Genomic DNA, 20,146 nt, shown 5'->3' on the forward strand with positions numbered 1-20,146 from the left:
TATTATTTCATTTGAGCTGGTGTGGTTTCATGATTTCTATTCTTTGTTAGTGTGTATTATAGTTTGGTCTTTCTGCACATTCCTCGATTAGGTTTAATTAATCATATTTAACCACTGATAGTTCTTGTCCTTCCCTTTTTTTGACCTATATCCATCTTCTCATTCACGTGGCAATAGCGATTACAAGAAAAACAAGAAAATTAGGGTTTTCAGGTCCACAATCAATAATACAGTGATTATAAAACGTAACTTTGAATTACAGTCTTTGAGTAATAAACAAATATGACAAAATCATTAAAAATTCATATGTCACGTCGATGTGCAGTGATTGGCCTGACACATGTTTCAAAGTCTATAAAGCAGTCGCTTCCTCAGTGGCAAACAATTAGAGTTTAAAAGTCGTGACATGAGGCAGTTAAAAACATCAAAAAGTGTACCATACGGTATGGATAAAATCCTCTCCTATGCATCAGATATCCGTCTAGTCAAACCCGTTGGACAAGTAAACAGCTGTCTAGCACAATCACTGTGTAGGTGAATGTATACTGTACATAATTACTGTACATAATTACTGCACCACCATGCAGAATGTACAAAATAGTAAGTTTTATTGAACCGCAGAAAAAGACATAAACAATTAAAAACCATCAGAAAGAACCTATTTGAATACATGATAATGTCAAACAATAACAAAGCACCTCACCTTTAATTGTAAATGATAACCTGCGCTGCTAATACACTTAACTTGGGGTTCAGGAAATGAGCCCCAAGTATAGAATGGAGACCCGGGTCTGGTGTGAAAGTGACAAGTGGTTGGTAGTTATATAAGTGCTAGTGCTCAATGAGAAAGGTTGGAAAACCAGGGTATAGTCTAAAGGTTACAAAGAGTAAATGTTCACAACAAGGCCAGTAAATTATATTGGTGCACAGACTAATGATGTGACAGGCGTGACAGATAAGAATTGGCATTGGCAGGTATACTACACCGGTTCAGAGTTTCCACAGTGGGAAGAAATAAGGCAGCGATGCATCCAGGTAGAGGGAGGCGCAGGAATGCACAAATCGGGCACTTCCGGGGCAGCGTACCGCAACGAGGGAAGATTGAACTTCCCCTCTGACTTTAATTCTCATTAGGCTCATTAAGCAATTTGTATGTGTTGCAGCCATATCACCCAAGACTTCCTTGTGGTCCAGCCTGATGGTGTACAGGAGATCCGCTGGGGATTCTTCTGAAAACTGAAGTCACAAGGATCCACAGGCTATGAGAAGAGTCATCTTATTGGTGAGTACATGCTTTCATTTACAGGTGCCCACTGCCCACTGACATCAGGGATTTTGAGGGGAACTGGTTTGGTCTTTGCCTATTTAAATTTAAGGGGAAACATTGCCTAATTATTCTTTTCTCGGGTGGACCTGATTGTGAATTTGAGGGGGAAATGCTGCCTAATTATGTTGACTGGAGCCAACACTCTACCTAGTTATGTTTTTGGGGAATAAGCTGCTAACTCTGATATTTGATGCACCCCACCCACTGTTGAAATATGTATTTTGGGGTAACATGCTTTGTTATATGGAGATCTGCCTCCTTAATTTTAATCTAAGACATGTTTTTTTGTTTGTTTTGTTTTTTGTGGTTAATGTTTTGTCACATCTCATATGGCTGTTCATATTATAATTATGGCCTCATTTTTTATTCAAAGACAGGGTAGCTTCATTCAAAAGCCCACTGCCTCTGAATATACCACTGCTAAGTTCATGAACATTAACCTTTGCCCACAATTAATCTGTCATGATCACTCCCACTTTTCATTATGACGCACTACGCATGCCACACAGTTCCCACTTTCTTGGTTTCCAAGAGTGCTTTAGATCTTTTAGAATCTTAGCAATGCCCCTGGTTTGAAGATGAACACACAGGCACTTGCGTGCATTGCAGTGCCTACACTCTAACTGAATTGTTGGTGTGACTAGAACTAATTTTAGACATTTTCATCCTTTGGCAAAACACACTCTGTCATCAGCTCCCTCCACTCTCCATATAAACATTACATTCATTTTATAGTGCTCCTCACCTCCCCTTGTAATTAATGGTCCTTCATTCCCAACCTCCCCACATATTTAATGTAAGGGCTCATTCACACGTATGTGTGGTGCTGTCTGTAATGACACCCCGCATATAGTGTCTGCCACACAGATAGCATGAAAATCTATAGACTTTCATGTTAGCATTCACACTAAATTGTGGGTTCCCCTGTCCTGCATTATAATGTGGCCAGGTACATCCTAGCACACGACACAGGCATTTTCATGCATTTTTTTCGATGGAATGGAAGCCGCTGACGTATGGGTTTTAGTGTGTTTCATGTATGTAATCACATTCCTGAATGCCTTGCCCTGCATGCGTGTAAATGAGCCCTGATGCTAAGCAGGAACTATTCTCACAGGTCCTGCAACATCTGAATTATTTCATAGAAAGGACATGTGAATATACTTAGTCAACAAGAAAACCAACGTCCTAATATTGGGTTGGTCTTCCATCTGCTGTCAGAGCAGTACTGATTATTTGAAATTGAGGCACAGGCCCTTCAAGGTGTACTGTGGTATCTGGCTAACAGAGCCCATATATGCTCAGTTCAACATCTATGTCTGTATTGCAGTCTAGAAAATCTGATACCTTATGTACTTGGAAACACACTTAAATTGAAGTCTCCCACAGTCAGAGCCGGTTCTACACTTTTTACTGCCTGAGACTTTTTACTGAAGATGCACCCCCCGTCCCCCCTATTGGATTGTTCGCACAGCATCCAACAATTTGCACCGCATGTTATAGCTGCGGTAAGCCCCCCAACAAACATACTCAATATAGGTAGGTAGTTACCCCCAGTATAGGTTAACCAGGTACCGTTGCCCCTAGTATAGGTTAACCAGGTACCGTTGACCAGGGGTGCCTCTAGTCATTTTGTCACTCCAGGCAAGAAAACCGGTGCCCCCCCCCCCCAGCCCCTCCCTCCCCAGGAAAATAATCATAATGCAGCATCGTTTCACCAGAAAATAATCATAATGCGGCAGTGTTTCATCAGAAAATAATAGTAATTATCATAATTCAGAATCGTAATTCACCAGAAAATAATCGTAATGTGGCAGTGTTTCACCAGAAAATACACTTATTGCAGCAGCAGTTCACCGAAAAATATTCGTAAGGTGGCAGCGTTTCACCAGAAAATACACTTATTGCAGCAGCATTTCACCAGAAATTAATCATAGGGCAGCAGCGTTTCACCAGAAAATAATCGTAATGGGGCAGCGTTGTCAGAAAATAATCGTAATGCGGAAGCGTTTCACCAGAAAATACACGTAATCCGAGCAGAGGGAAAGAGTAGAGAGGTAGAGGCAGCATAAGATGTAAGAGGGGGGTAGAGGAACAGAGAGGGGGAGGGATAGACAGCATAAGATGGAAAAGGGTGCAGAGAAACAGAGGGGAGAGGGAGAGACAGCATAAGATGGAAGAGAGTGCAGAGAAACAGAGAGGGGTAGAGACAGCATGAGATGGAAGAGGGGGCAGAGGAACAGAGAGGGGAGAGGGAGAGACAGCACAGCACTAAAGCGCAGGTTTACAGCTTTACCAGCCTACAGCCTAACCAGCTTTCAAAGAAAACTCTAGTATCAAAAGAGCAGGGCACATTCTAGCAGTTATAACAGTACTGGGAGTCTGCACACAGGACAGGAAGTGTTCTTAGCAGCCTGCCTGCATACCTTCTCTTCTGCTTGTGCATGCAGCTTATCATCTCTGGAGTGGTGATGGGTCGTTCGCGAACGAGCCGGCTCTAAGAGCCGGCTCTTTGCTGCGAACGACAAGAGCCGGTTCTTAGTTTTGAAAGAGCCGATGCCTCAGCCGCCCCACAGAGCTCTGCTTTGCTCTGCAATAAAGGGCGCTGAGGCATGTTGGGAGATGTAGTCCTCCTCTTGCAGCTTGTAGGAGTGTATGGGGCGGAGCAGAACAGTAGCAGGAGGGATTGCCCCAGTCAGAGAAGCAGTCTGGAATTGTCATGGAGACGGGGGCGGGGCGTTTACTCTGATTCTGAGTGGTGTTTAGTGATATTTAATGAAGAGCCGATTCAGAAGAGCGATTCTCTGAAAAGAGACGGAATTCCCATCACTACTCTGGAGCAGAAACTTCCCTTCTCCCGGGCTGTGTTGCTGTCTTGTGCGGGGGCGGGGCACCAACACGGACACATCACATTCTTCTCTCTGTGACTGCATCTGTCCCCTGGCTGTCTCGCTCCAGTGTCTGTGTGCAGCCAGTGACACAGGTAGGGGGTCAGACTATCAGGGGCACACGAGGTAAACACTTTACCTGTGTGGCTACTGAGAAGAAGGGGCACGGCTTTAAAGAAGGAGCCTGGCAGAGAAGAGCAGTATTGATTGCTCTATTGGCTGGGGAGAAGTGGAGGTGGAGGCACTGCTGAGCACATGGTAGTGTGCCGAGCACCAGGGACTGACTCGGGAGGTTATATAATATATTAAAAAAAACATGGTCACGGTAGCAGCGGCGGGGGAATGCGCCTCACCACCTCATGGCGCCTCACCACCTCATGGCGCCCCAGGCAACCGCCTATACTTGCCTGGTGGGTGAGACGCCCCTGCCGTTGACCCGAGTATAGGTTGGCCAGGCACTCTCTTCACTTCCTGTTTCTGCCTGGTGCTGCCCCCAGACTTCTGCCACCTGAGGAAGTCGCCTCACTTGGCATCATGGGCGGACCGGGCCTGCCCGCAGCGGGATCATATCTGTGTTTCCATACTAGGAAATTATTGGATTGTACCTATACATGTGATTTGTTAACAATTTTAATAAGTCTAAACATGACATGACTTTGTATGGTCAAGTTGTATGGTCAAGTTCTTCTTTTTAGAGTGTCTATTTTTTAGCGATGTGTACAATAAAGATGGTTCTACTTTTAAAGGACTCCGGAGGTGAAAATAAACTGATGAAATAAACAATTGTTCTATCTTCCTTCTCCTAAAAATGACTTTTTAAGATATTCCACTGTTTTATTGTATATTTAAATCTACTTTTTAAGTTTTTACTGTTTTATTGTTTTTGCTCAATGACACATTCATTGACATATGCCAGAGCTAAAATCTATGAACTATTGATCCTTTTTATCTCTTTCCTGCTCTCAGAAGCCATTTTCTGCTAGCAATGTGTTTTATAGTTGGAATTTCTTATCATTGAGGGTCTCACTGTAGTCTGACTCAGTCAGGAATTGCCACTTACATACCTAGGGCTTGATTCACAAAAGTCTTTAGACGTGCTAACCAGGGTGCTAAGTAGGTTAGCACCGAATTTCTGAATCAGATCGCACGCTAAGTACTATGCGCGTGCTAAGTCGCATAGGCTTTAATGGGCACTTCGCGCGGAGCGCCCTGCGCTCTGTGCAGTGCGCGTGTAAAGTTTTGCGCACGAAAAGCTCGTTTAGACGTGCTAAGGGGGTTTTCACAGGCGTGCTAACAGTTAGCACCGCTTTGTGAATCAAGCCCCTAATGTTTAACTCTCTCAGGCAGAGAAAGAAAAAAAAAAGGAACACAGCATAGTTATTTGTGTGCTTGGCACTGTACATACACATGTCTATCTTATCATGTCACATGTCACCTCGGGTATCCTTTAAGATATGAATGACCCATACTGTCCATTACTATGCTATGATTACCTTTTAATATTTTGGTCCCCTTTAAATTCCCAAGATCTTCTACTTGCAACATTCAGTTTATTAATAGGGATGTGGAGATTTGGCCTATTTCCTAAATCATTTGTTTCACTTCATTATTTAGTTCATATGGCACCAAGATGTTAGCAGCAGATCCTTTAAGCCCTGTAAGCTGCAAGATGGAATCAAGGAACACATTTGTTTTTCCAGCAACAACAGATGCTTGATTGGACTGAGATTTGGGGAATTGGGAGGTCAAAGCAAATTTATTTTGTTCGACTAGGCTACCTTCTCTACTCTAGGGTCCAGTTCTGAAGCCCAAGTCTTGATTGCATGTGCAGTTGGCAGTGGACAGGGGTCAGATTGCTTGAGCACTTTGACTTGTCCATGGCTACACAGCCCCATACAGAAAAAGTGGCGAAGTACTGCGTCTGCCAATATCTTTTTCTAATGACCAGCATTACGTTTTTTTGTAAATTTTGTTACAGTAGCTCTTCCATTGGAATGGAGTAGACAACCTAACTTGTGTACTTCACATGCATCAATACGCCTTCGCTACTCATGACCCTGTCCTAGTTCACTAATTGTCCTTCCTTGGACCACGTTTGATAGGTGTAAACTACTGTACACTAGGAAAACCCCATAAAACCTGACATTTTGGAAATACACATGGCTTTCAACAACTGGCTGTTCAGTTGCTGTCTAATATATTCCACTTGTTGAGTATTGACTGAAAGTTGTCATACTCACCAGCATCCTACTTGTCACCTTGCTGCAGCTCATGAACATATGTATGATTCTATGGGGTTGACTCAAAATAATTATTTCATGATTTATCTCACCTTACTTATCAATTTTATGATTTATCTTTACTGTATATTCTGGCGTACAAGACTACTTTTTAACCCAGGAAAATCTTGTCAAAAGTCGGGGGTCGTCTTTTACGCCGGGTGTCATCTTATAGGGCAGGTGCTGAAACTTCTGAGCCGGACTGGAGAATCTGCGGTTGCCGCATATGGTGGGGGACCGTATGAAAGCAGCAAGGGCGGGGCTGTACAAGTAGTCTTGGAGACAGAGCTAGCCGACCAATCCAAGCAGGCTTTGTTTGCAACAACCAGCCAATCGCCGGTAAGGTATATCGCTTGCCGTGATTGGCTGATTGTTGTATACTGGGCACCACATACAGTACAGCACCAGTATCTGTACCTGTTTATACAGTATAGCACCAGTACATACAGTACAGTATACAAATGTCCAACAGTCAAGAGGGGTAGTCTTATACGGTGAGTATATCACAAAATGTAAATATTCACTGGAAAAGTTGGGGGTCGTCTTATATGCCCAGTCGTCTTATACGCTGGAATATACGGTACTTACAGGGGAGGACCTACAATAAAGCCACCTAAATCACGTGATTCAGGCTGCAAAATCTAGGGGGCAGCTTTTGAACAGACAGTTTGGGCCACCTGGCCCCTGCCTGCTCTTCCATGTGCCTTCCTGGCACATACACTACCCTTCTCATCGGAGGGTAAAACCCCATCACCAGGAGTGATCACTATGTCAGAGGGGAAGCTTTGACATGTGACCATGACCAATTAGGAGGGGGTGGTGGCACCAGACTAGTCAATCACAGCCGCCCAATGCTCCTTTTGCTAACTGATGCTGATGGTCTCGCGGGCGGGACTACAGCATCATCCTAGGGCAAATCACTGCACTTGATCAGTAGAAGTGACATCTGATAGGTAACTATCAGATGTTACTTGTGGAGGCTTCCTGTGACCTCCTGGTCCCTGCCACAATTTGCCAAGGAGAGGCGTATCTAGGGAAAACAATGCCTATAGCTAACACGGAAATCTGCCCCGGGGAAGAGAAGGGGGGTGCTCCATCCAAAAAATTTTAGGAGCAGTCATTTTGTGGAATTGGTTGTGCCTAGTGTTGGGCGAACAGTGTTCGCCACTGTTCGGGTTCTGCAGAACATCACCCTGTTCGGGTGATGTTCGAGTTCGGCCGAACACCTGATGGTGCTCGGCCAAACCGTTCGGCCGCATGGCCGAACTAAGAGCGCATGGCCGAACGTTCCCCGAACGTTCGGCTAGCGCTGTGATTGGCCGAACGGGTCACGTGGTTCGGACCCGAACGCGCTCTGATTGGCCGAACGGTTACGTGGTTCGGGTAAATAAATACCCGAACCACGTCATATCTCCGCCATTTCTCTGTGGGTTTAGCTTTGGGTAGGCAGGCAGGGTAGTTCGCTCTCCAGCCATGCTAGCCAGGGTCCCCCCCCAGTCATTGTGTGTCACTGCTGGGAACAGTAGTACACCGCTCGCTCAGCCACACTATATATAGCATCGTTTACTGCCACTGTGTACCTCGCTCAGCCACACTATATATAGCATTGTTTACTGCCACTCTGTGTACACCGCTCAGCCAGACTATATAGCATTGTGTGTACTGCCACTGTGTACCTCGCTCAGCCACGCTATATATAGCATTGTGTTTACTGCCACTCTGTGTACACCGCTCAGCCAGACTATATAGCATTGTGTGTACTGCCACTCTGTGTACACCGCTCAGCCAGACTATATAGCATTGTGTGTACTGCCACTCTGTGTACACGGCTCAGCCAGACTATATAGCATTGTGTGTACTGCCACTCTGTGTACACTGCTCAGCCAGACTATATAGCATTGTGTGTACTGCCACTCTGTGTACACCGCTCAGCCACACTATATAGCATTGTTTACTGCCACTCTGTGTACACCGCTCAGCCAGACTATATAGCATTGTTTACTGCCACTCTGTGTACACGGCTCAGCCACACTATATAGCATTGTTTACTGCCACTCTGTGTACACCGCTCAGCCAGACTATATAGCATTGTGTGTACTGCCACTCTGTGTACACCGCTCAGCCAGACTATATAGCATTGTTTACTGCCACTCTGTGTACACGGCTCAGCCACACTATATAGCATTGTTTACTGCCACTCTGTGTACACCGCTCAGCCAGACTATATAGCATTGTGTGTACTGCCACTCTGTGTACACCGCTCAGCCAGACTATATAGCATTGTGTGTACTGCCACTCTGTGTACACCGCTCAGCCAGACTATATAGCATTGTGTTTACTGCCACTCTGTGTACACCGCTCAGCCACACTATATATGAAACCTTACAATCAATTTTCTCAAAAACTATAAGCTCTTTTTCAAATATTTTTTTTCCTCTTGTACCCACTCCAAAGGTGCACATACCCTGCTAATTTGGGGTATGTAGCATGTAAGGAAGCTTTACAAAGCACGAAAGTTCGGGTCCCCATTGACTTCCATTATGTTCGGAGTTCGGCGCGAACACCCGAACATCACGGCGATGTTCGGCGAACGTTCGCGAACCCGAACATCTAGGTGTTCGCCCAACACTAGTTGTGCCAAGTTGACGTGAAGCATGGCCTTTAAGACTGAAGTATGGCAATAGGCCAGCCTGTACATATACTCCAAATAATACTTAGGCAGTTTGTCCCCCTAAAAATGTAACCAGACTGTGCTCCTCTTCATGCATGAGCGCAGCCATTCTGCATGCATGCGAGCACGGCCACACTGGCACAGTAGCAAAGAGTTGCTTACTGCTAAGGCATGGCCGTACTCGTGCAAGCGCAGTATGGCAGTGCTTGTGAATGAAGAGGAGTGCAGCCTTAATCTTCAATCTGACAAGCTCTTGTTGGATTTTTTGGGGGGTCCGCAAGTGGCAACCACAGTCTGGAGAATGGCATGGGAAGCCTCTACAGGATCCAGAGGCTTCCTTCTTCTTAGGTAAGTATCCAGTTCTTGACCTGAGGTTTGCCCCGGATACTCTTTAACCACTTGAGGACTACAGTGCTAAACCCCCTAAAGACCAGGCCAGTTTTTGCTTAATAGGCCACTGCAGCAGGCCAAGCTGCAGGGCCGCACAACTCAGCACACAAATGATTCCCCCCCCCCCCCCCTTCTCCCCACCAAGAGAGCTCTGTTGGTGGGGAGAAAGGGGGGGGGGAATCACTTGTGTGATTGTCCCCCAGCCCCAGATGTTAATTAGACGACAGTTTCGCCGTCTAAGGGCCCTTTTCCACTAGCAATCGCAATCACAAATCACAAACGCCAGCAACTGCGTTTTTTTATTAATTCTGTTATGCGATTGTGATTGCGATTTTTAATTTGCATTGCAGTATCACGCTAAAAATCGCTCCTGAAAACGATTGCGATCTGCGATTTCCAAATCGAATCACTATAGTGGAAAATACTTCTCGTGAATTCTATGATAAAGTAACAACCCTAGCGATTTAAAAATCACTAGCGATTTGTGATTTTGCGATTCAGCTGTGTAGTGGAAAAAGGCCCTTCCAGTCTCCCGAGCGGTGAGCGCTGCTCGGAGACTGAAGGCAGGGCGGAGCTCCGCCGCTCAAGCAGGAGATGCGCGCGCAGCCTGCGCGTGATCTCCTGCAGTAGCCGGCCCCAGGACCTGACGCCAATTGGCGTTGGGCGGTCCTGGGGCTGCCGCCGCGGTCAATCCCGTCGGCGTGGGGCGGTTGCTAGGGAATTAAAGGGACCCTGAGCAGTGGGTTAAATTTAAAATTGGTACTCACCTGGGGCTTACTCCAGCCCACTGTAGGCTTCCTGATCCGTGATGCTCCTCATCATCACATCATCACTCAGTGGGAGTGGCGCCGGTAACGGAGCCGCCAGAGGGACCCAGAACGGTGCCAGGAGGACGCCGGGGACCTCACAACCTACAGTGGGCTGGAGTAAGCCCCAGGTGAGTACCAATTTTAAATTTAACCTACTGCTCAGGGTCCCTTTAAGTACTTCTATTGACTCCTCCTAAAATATTGACACCCGCCTACCATAGACAAATTAAAGGCATGCATTAGACATGAAATAAAATGCCCTCCACTACATTCCTTAATCAAATAACTCTTTATGTTCATTTCAAATACAGGGGCGGACTGACCATTGGGGCACTCGGGCAGATAGGCACAGACCAAGGGCCCGTGGTCAGGGGGGGCCCCGCCAAAGCACCCTAAGCAGGAGGGGAGGAGCTCAGTGAAAGGGGTGGTGTGCACAGCGTGGGGAAGGGGGGAAGTCTCCCCCCCCTTCCCTCACCTTGGGGCCCCCCTTCCTGGCTCTCCCCTCTGGTATTTTTAAATCTCGGCTATACTGGCTATACTGGGGACGCCTATACACCTGGCTACATATACTGGGAAAACCTATACACCTGGCTACATATGCTGGGAACACCTATAGACTTGGCTGCATATACTGGGGACACCTATAGACCTGGCTACTTATATTGGTGACACCTATAGACCTGGATACCTGTGCTGGGAACACCAGTACACCTGGTTACTTCCACTTGGGATACCTTTAGACCTGTTACCTATACCGGGGGCACCTATTTTGGGGAACTGCTGCCAGATTAACTATTTTTGGGAAACCTGACCTGTATAGGTGTTATACACCTTGCTACATATTCTGGGAACACCTACACATCTGGCTACATATGCTGGGAACACCCATAGACTTGGCTGCATATACTGGGGACACCTATAGACCTGGCTATACTGGAGACACCTATACACCTTGCTACATATACTGGGAACACCTATACACCTGGCTACATATGCTGGGAACCCCTATAGACTTGGCTGCATATACTGGGGACACCTATAGACCTGGCTATACTGGAGACACCTATACACCTTGCTACATATACTGGGAACACCTATACACCTGGCTACATATTCTGGGAACACCTATAGACCTGGCTATCTATACTGGATACACCTGTAGACCTGGCTATCTAAACTGGGGACACCCATAGACCTGGCTACCTATTCTGGGGACACCTATAGTCTTGGCTACCTATTCTGGGGACACCTATAGACCTGGTTATCTATTCTGGGGACACCTATAGACCTGGCTACTTATATTGGTGACACCTATAGACCTGGATACCTGTGCTGGGAACACCAGTACACCTGGTTACTTCCACTTGGGATACCTTTAGACCTGTTACCTATACCGGGGGCACCTATTTTGGGGAACTGCTGCCAGATTAACTATTTTTGGGAAACCGCTGCTGCCAGATAATGTGTATTTTTGGGGAACCGCTGCCAGATTGTGTATGTTGGGGGAACCGCTGCTTCCAGATTATGTATATTATGGGGGAACCACTGCTGCAAGATTACATATATTTTGGGTGATTTTTTTTGGCGATCCGCTGCCAGATTATGCATATTTTGGGTAACCGCTGCCAAACCAAATTATGTGTATGTTAGGGAAACTGCTGCTGCCAGATTACGTCTATTTTGGGTGAACGGTTGCCATATTATCTGTATTTTGGAGAAACCTCTGCCATATGGCGTGGATTTTTTGTGGAATGCTGTCAGATTACATGTGTTTTGGGGGAAAACACTAAGATAGAGCTCAAACTTCCCCGGCAGACCTTTTACACCACTGCTAAGGTCATGTATATTTTGCCCCACCCATGACCACGCCCACATTCTGTTGCGTGACCACACCCATTTTTCGGCGCACTGCGCTACGCGCGGCGCAGGAGGTTTTTTTTATCAGTGTGAAATATCTGTTTACAGTAAATTATTAGATCTTACTCTGTAAAAAAATAACATTAAAAATGTGGGCGACACTGGTACGGGGCCCCATAATCTCCTATTGCCAGGGGGCCCCATGAGTTGTCAGTCCGCCCCTGTTCATATATCTTTTACCGGAATCGCACACTCTACATTTTCTCTTTAATTGCAGAAAACAAATAACATTTTATTTTATTTTCCCATATAGCTGTTTTCTGACTTTCATCTCATCTCATATTCATTAGGTTTGACTGAGAAACACTATTTGGAAATGCTACATGTCGGTGCCTGGCCATTATACACACAAGCCGTTGTAAGTGGACTGTTTTAATTGTAAAGTCATGGCGTCTATGCAACACCCGTGGCTTTTGCCAATTTATTATTGTAATAAGGAATGAAGTAAACAAAAGCAATACGGAAAAGTTGTGATCATGTCATTATTTCTGGGCCCTTTAGAACTTTCTTCATATTCAGTGTCTTGATCTCCCCGGCCGCCCTCCACAATCCACTCTCCGCACCACAGCTAAAAGTTCCTCTTCATTAATTTTAATTCGGTGTGACTCATTGTTACCCACATACTTCATTCTTATGAAAATTAGCTCATCTGAGTTTTTAATAAAAGTTGAAAGTGGTGACTGTTAATGTATTCAGGACTGTTATAGTGTTTCAGTTATAAGCTGGAGGGGTCACAGGAATCAAAAAGGCATTATGGTAAATTTTTACCTCGACCTGTTTTAAATTGACAAACACTTAACGTTCACAGATGGAAAGGTTGCATGCCTGATAAAAATGATAATAAACATTTTTGTAAGGATCAGTTATTTTAACAATTTTGTGTGTTAATTCAACTAAGCTCCAAATTCAGCCGCTCACTCTCCCTATAATATAGCTCTCTGTAGGCAGGCATGGAGTGCGGACAGGGCTGGGGGAGGGAGGGAGGCGCTAGGGTTCAGAGCAGGTCTAATACTGGTGCAGGATAGGGATGACCAGGAAAAATTCCTAAACTTAATTTTGCAGGGCAATCTCTAAATGTCCATGAACTAAAACAAGCGTGTTCACCATACGTTCTTAAAGTGATATGGAGGCTTCCATATGTATTTCCTTTTAAACAATACTGGTTGCCTGGCAGTCCTGCTGATTTGGCTGCAGTAGTGATTTGGCTGCAGTAGTGAACTGAATTACACCAGAAACAAGCATGCAGCTAATCTTGTCAGTTCTGACAATATTGTCAGAAACCCCTGACCTGCTGCATGCTTGTTCAGGGTCTATGGCTGAAAGTATTAGAGGCAGAGGACCAGCAAGGCAGCCAGGCAACTGGTATTGCTTAAAGAGACACTGAAGCGAAAAAAAAAATGATGATATTATGATTTGTATGTGTAGCACAGCTAAGAAATAAAACATTAAGAACAGATACATCAGTCTAATTTTTTCCAGTACAGGAAGAGTTGAGAAACTCCAGTTGTTATCTCTATGCAAACAAGCCATTAAGCTCTCCGACTAAGTTAGTCCTGGAGAGGGCTGTTATCTGACTTTTATTATCTCAACTGTTCCTGGACTATTTACTTTTCCTCTGCTAGAGGAGAGGTCATTACTTCACAGACTGCTCTGAAAGACTCATTTTGAATGCTGAGTGTTGTGTAATCTGCACATATTATAGAATGATGCAATGTTAGAAAAAACACTATATACGGTACCTGAAAAAAAAAGTATGAGAATATTTTCTTTGCTGCTAATCTTCTAGTAATTATTCATAGTACACAACCAATTCACTGTATCATATTTTTTTCTCGCTTCAGTGTCTCTTTAAAAGAAAATAAATATGGCAGCCTCCATATTATTCTCACCTCGGGTTCCCTTTAAAGTGTGGTTTATTAATCATACATCATCAATGTGCTCAACAGTGCTCACAGGAGTGTATACGCCAGGGGTCGAGTGGGGCGTGGACGCGGGTGGACGACGTCCACCTGCTTTTTTCAGAGGGTGCACGCCGTCCACCCTGGCATGTGTGGAGGGGAGCAGCGCAGTGAAAGGAGAGTAGTGGGCAACGTGCAGGGCCGGGCCGAGGCATAGGCTGGAGAGGCTCCAGCCTCAGGGCGCAGTGTAGGAGGGGGCGCACAATTAATTCAGCTGTCATTCCTAATTGTGTATGAAGCAGAAAGAATTAAGAAAAGGGGATACATAGCAGTGACTGCAAGCCAGATAACTAGATATTAAGGTGTTGGGGAGGTTGTGGGCCCTGTGGCTCTCTTAGTCTAATAGTAATCAGTGTGTGACAGCTGAGGTGGGAGGGATGGAGGGGCGCACTTTGGTGTCTCAGCCTTGGGTGCTGGAGGACCTTGTCCCTGCTCTGGCAACGTGGAGAAGGGGGGATGTCTCCTTTCCTCACTTTGGGGCTCTCCATCCCTCGCCCTCCCCTCCAGAACTAAAATTTGTGGCGGCGGGCAGGACTTACCTCTTCCTCGATCCAAGCGCCGGGTAAGATCTATGTGCCGCTGCTCTGGTCTAGACAAGAACAGACTAGCAGCAGTGGAGTGCTCCCTCTCGCGCTGGAACGAGGAAGAGATAAGTCCCGCCCGCTGCCAGCCGCCCGCACATTTTAGTTCTGGATGAGGAGAACGAGGGATGGAGAGCCCCAAGGTGAGGGAAGGGGGGGAGATGTCCCCCCTTCTCCACGCTGCCCACTACTCCTGCTAGGGGGGACACATGACTACCTATTCTGGGGACATATACCCCTGACTACATATACTGGGGACATATACCCCTGCCTACATATACTGGGCACATTTACTGAGGACATATACCCCTGACTACATATACTGGGGACATATACCCCTGGCTACATATACTGGGGACATATACCCCTGACTACATATACTGGGACATATACCCCTGACTACATATACTGGGCACATATACCCCTGCCTACATATACTGGGGACATATACCCCTGCCTACATATACTGGGCACATATACCCCTGCCTACATATACTCGGGACATATACTCCTGACTACATATACACTGCACATATACCCCTGCCTACATATACTGGGGACATATACCCCTGACTACATATACTGGGTACATATACCTCTGACTACATTTACTGGGCACATATACACCTGGCTACATATACTGGGCACATATACCCTTGGCTTCATATACTGGGCATATATACCCCTGCCTACATATACTGGGCACATATTCCCCTGCCTACATATACTGGGCACATATTCCCCTGCCTACATATATTGGGCACATATACCCTTAGCTACATATACTGGGACATATACCCCTGACTACATATACTACTGGGCACATATACCCTTGGCTACATATACTGGGCACATATACCTCTGGCTACATATACTGGGCACCTATACCCCTGGCTACATATACTGGGCACATATAACCCTGGCTACATATACTGGGGACTACTATACCCCTGACTACATATACTGGGCACCTATACCCCTGGCTACATATACTGGACACCTATACCTCTGGCTACATATACTGGGGACTACTATACCCCTGACTACATATACTGGGCACATATACCCCTGCCTACATGTACTGGGCACATATACCCCTGCCTACATATACTGGGCACATATACCCTTGGCTACGTATGCTGGGCACATATATCCCTGGCTACGTATACTGGGCACATATACACATGGCTACATATACTGGGCACATATAACCCTGGCTACATATACGGGGGACTACTATACCCCTGACTACATATACTGGGCACCTATACCCCTGGCTACATATACTGGACACCTATACCTCTGGCTACATATACTGGGGACAACTATACCCCTGACTACATATACTGGGCACATATACCCCTGGCTACATATACTAGGCAACTATACCTCTGGCTACATATACTGGGGACTACTATACTCATGGCTATTTATACTGGGGACACCTATAGACCTGGCTACCTATGCTGGGGTTACCTATTTTGGGGGAACTGCTGTCAGATTATCTTCATTTTTGTGGAACCGCTGTTAACAGACTAAGGGCTTGATTCACTAACCGGCACTTAGCCGGTTAGTGTGCCTTATCTGAGGTTAGTGTGCCTTATCTGAGTTAGTGTGCCTTATCTGAGGTTAGTGTGCCTTATCTGAGGTTAGTGTGCCTCATCTGAGTTAGTGTGCCTTATCTGAGTTCAGTGTGCCCTATCTGAGTTAGTGTGCCCTATCTGAGTTAGTGTGCCTTATCTGAGTTAGTGTGCCTTATCTGAGGTTAGTGTGCCTTATCTGAACTTAGTGCCCCTTAAGTAGCTTTGTGCACACTAAAAGATGCACAAAACTACACCGTGCACTGCACGATAACATCGCACCCGCTACACTGTACATGATGCAACCTTAAGGTCGCATAGGATGTGACCTAAACTGTACATCAGTGCACCGTTATCGTTGCATCCTATGCGACCTTATGGTCGCATCATATACAGTATAGCGGGTGCGACGTTATCATCGCACTGCGCACAAAGATCGACGCATTACGCTGTGCGCGCTGTGCTCGGTGCAGTGCGCGCCGTAGCTTTGTGCATCTTTTAGTGTGCACAAAGCTACTTAAGGGGCACAAAGTTCAGATAAGGCACACTAACCTCAGATAAGGCACACTAACCTCAGATAAGGCACACTAACCTCAGATAAGGCACACTAACCTCAGATAAGGCACACTAAGCTCAGATAAGGCACACTAACCTCAGATAAGGCACACTAACCTCAGATAAGGTTAGCGCTGTAGTTTGTGCTCACTAAATGATAAGGCACACTAACCGGCTTAGTGACGGTTAGTGAATCAAAAGTGTATTTTGGGGAATAGCTGCCAGATTGTGTATGTTTGGGGGACCACTGTTGCCAGATGAGGCAGGGGGGAGTGAAGGCGCAAAATTGCATTTGAACTTTCACAAAAAATTTGATTTTTCTGCATTCCCACTGCTTTAAACGTGAATTGCTTATAAAGTGCAAAAAAGCAGACCTGCAACATGATTTTAAAACACAGAGAAGGACAAATGTGATGCCGTTGAAATAATGTACATGCGCATCAAATTCAAAATCGCAAAAACGCACATGAATTATGATAAGAATGAACGGGCCTGAAATATTTTTTTTCCTGCTTCAATTGATGAAAGTTTTGGAATTTGAAGTTACAGTACACATTTTCTTGTTTGCGTGTGCTGCCTCACTTGTAATGTATTTATACAGTGCGCACAAGTCTCCAAAATTGTTCTGTGTTAGTTCGCGTTTTTGTTTTTGCAGGAAAAGCTGGCTTTATGCATCCTTTTTTCAAATGCCATGAGCAATCCTAATTCTACTGTACTTTTACACAATTTATAAAATGGCATGAAAACCCATTTTCAAAAGAAAAAAATGATAGTGGAATAAAATGCTATGGCAATGAGACGCAAAAAGAAAAATGGCTGCCAGTTTGCATGTCCAAATGTGCGCCCGGGCCTAACAATTAAAACATGGGGCCCACCTCACACTCAAGTGTGTGCCCAGCCTAACAACTGAAAAAAACGGATAACACGGGGCCCTCCCTTCCAAGCAATTGTAAAAGAAAATGTGGACTGCCACTTTAAAATTCAAAAGCAGAGTTTCACCAATTGACCATAGCAGTAATAGTGGCTGTTATTGGACTCATAGCCAAGGAGAGCCTGGTGTCAGTGGTCACTGATAAGGAGGTCCATGGTGGGCCTCGTAGAGACCTGTGGGGGGCCCCTGGAGATGCAGTGTACCGAGCAGAGCGGAGGAGAGAATTAACACCCCTCTCCAGACTCCAACTACTATCCACCTTCTCCAGGACATCCCTGTTAGTGATGGGCGAACAGTGTTCGCCACTGTTCGGGTTCGCCCGGATTTTGGGCTGTTCGAGTTCGGTTCGGGCTCCGCCGGACACCTCGTGGTGTTCGACCATGCGTTCGGCCATGTGGAACGAACTTATGTTCGGCCTGACAGCGCATGGCCGAACGTTCCCCGAACGTTTGGCTCGCGCTGTGATTGGCCGAGCGGGTCACGTGGTTCGGGCTCGAACACGCGGCTCGCACTGCGATTGGCCGAGCGGGTCACGTGGTTCGGGTAAATAAATACCCGAACCGTGTCATTTCTCCACCACTTGAAGTTGGGTTTAGCTTTGGGTAGGCAGGCAGGTTAGACTCTCTCACCAGCTAGGCTAGCCAGGGCCCCCCCAGCCTCCTAGTCATACTATTGTAGTGCCAGTCAGCGTGCTTGTACTGCTGGGATCAGTAGTACTTCCGCCACCAGTATATAGCATTGTCTATTTGCCACTGTACTGCCAGTCAGCGTGTACTTCTGGGATCAGTAGTACTTCCGCCACCAGTATATAGCATTGTCTATTGCCACTGTACTGCCAGTCAGCGTGTACTGCTGGGATCAGTAGTACTTCCGCCACCAGTATATAGCATTGTCTATTGCCACTGTACTGCCAGTCAGCGTGTACTGCTGGGATCAGTAGTACTTCCGTCCGTCACCAGTGTATAACATACTATATAGCATTGTCTTATTGCCACTGTACTGCCACAGTCAGCGTGTACTGCTGGGATCAGTAGTACTTCCGTCCGTCACCAGTATATAGCATACTATATAGCATTGTCTTATTGCCACTGTACTGCCACAGTCAGCGTGTACTGCTGGGATCAGTAGTACTTCCGTCCGTCACCTATATATACTATATAGCATTGTCTTATTGCCACTGTACTGCCACAGTCAGCGTGTACTGCTGGGATCAGTAGTACTTCCGTCCGTCACCTATATATACTATATAGCATTGTCTTATTGCCACTGTACTGCCACAGTCAGCGTGTACTGCTGGGATCAGTAGTACTTCCGTCCGTCACCAGTATATAGCATACTATATAGCATTGTCTTATTGCCACTGTACTGCCACAGTCAGCGTGTACTGCTGGGATCAGTAGTACTTCCGTCCGTCACCAGTATATAGCATACTATATAGCATTGTCTTATTGCCACTGTATTGCCATAGTCAGCGTGTACTGCTGGGATCAGTAGTACTTCCGTCCGTCACCAGTATATAGCATACTATATAGCATTGTCTTATTGCCACTGTACTGCCACAGTCAGGGTGTACTGCTGGGATCAGTAGTACTTCCGTCCGTCACCAGTGTATAACATACTATATAGCATTGTCTTATTGCCACTGTACTGCCAGTCAGTGTGCGTGTACTGCTGGGATCAGTACAACCATAATGAAGAAATCCAGTGAAAGAGGGAGGGGCAAGGGAAGAGGTGTTTCCCCTGACGGTTCACGTAGAGGCCGCAGTGGAGCACCTAAGAAAACCCACTCAATACCACCCATGTGTGCCAGACAAACAACCCTCACTAATCTACAAGAGCAGGAGCGGATAATGAATTGGTTGACCTCTCAAGCGTCCAGCAGCGGGTTAAGCAGCAGCAGCACCAGCACATCCTTGTCACGCACGAGGTCCTCTGCCAGTTACAAGGAGCCAGTGGGCACAAAGGTGACACAACCAGCAGCTACACCATGCACACAATGGTCAAATAACCAGTCCAAACAATTATTTCCGGACACAATGGGCTCTTCGGAGGAGCTATTCCCACTCCTACCCCCACAAACAATGGAACAGCCAGAAATGTTGTGCCCGGATTCACAACCATTGTGCGAGGAAACTGCACCACTTATTGAAATGCAAGGCGAGGACGAAGACACCCAAATCCCTGAGCAATGTGCGCAGGAATTGGAATTGCAGGAGGTCCACCAAGAACATCTTGAAGACATGGGAGTGAGGTGCGCAGA

General features: G+C 46.1%; 1 long non-coding RNA gene across 1 annotated transcript in view; it reads left to right on the top strand.

Annotated features, from left to right (window-relative positions):
* Positions 1-12,571: 12,571 nt before the first annotated feature.
* Positions 12,572-20,146, top strand: part of LOC137517751 (uncharacterized) — a 33,269-nt gene continuing 25,694 nt past the window's right edge. The window contains exon 1 of the long non-coding RNA XR_011020651.1: positions 12,572-12,639. This is a non-coding gene — a long non-coding RNA (uncharacterized lncRNA). The remainder of the gene's footprint in view (positions 12,640-20,146) is intronic.

Source organism: Hyperolius riggenbachi, chromosome 5 (genome assembly GCF_040937935.1).
Source record: "Hyperolius riggenbachi isolate aHypRig1 chromosome 5, aHypRig1.pri, whole genome shotgun sequence".
NCBI classification, from domain to species: Eukaryota; Metazoa; Chordata; class Amphibia; order Anura; family Hyperoliidae; genus Hyperolius; species Hyperolius riggenbachi.